The sequence below is a fragment of the Octodon degus genome, unplaced genomic scaffold, assembly GCF_000260255.1.
Source record: "Octodon degus isolate 3935 unplaced genomic scaffold, OctDeg1.0 scaffold00004, whole genome shotgun sequence".
Classification (NCBI taxonomy): domain Eukaryota; kingdom Metazoa; phylum Chordata; class Mammalia; order Rodentia; family Octodontidae; genus Octodon; species Octodon degus.
Window position 1 is genome coordinate 9,974,599 of NW_004524580.1, and position 237 is coordinate 9,974,835.

A 237-nucleotide genomic window follows, 5' to 3' on the forward strand; every position below is an offset into this window, starting at 1 on the left:
AACTGAACCAAACAAACCTTTGAACAAATGAACTTAGTAGATATTTATAGAGTGTTCCACCCAACAACTGAATACACAATCTTTTCAGCTGAACATGGAATGTTCTCTAAAATAGACCGTACTTGTCCATAGAACATGCTTAAGCAAATGTGAGAAAACAGAAATTATCCCATGTATTATCTAGCCATAGTGCAATGAAACTGGAAATTAATGAAAAAAGAAACTGCAAAAGCTCCA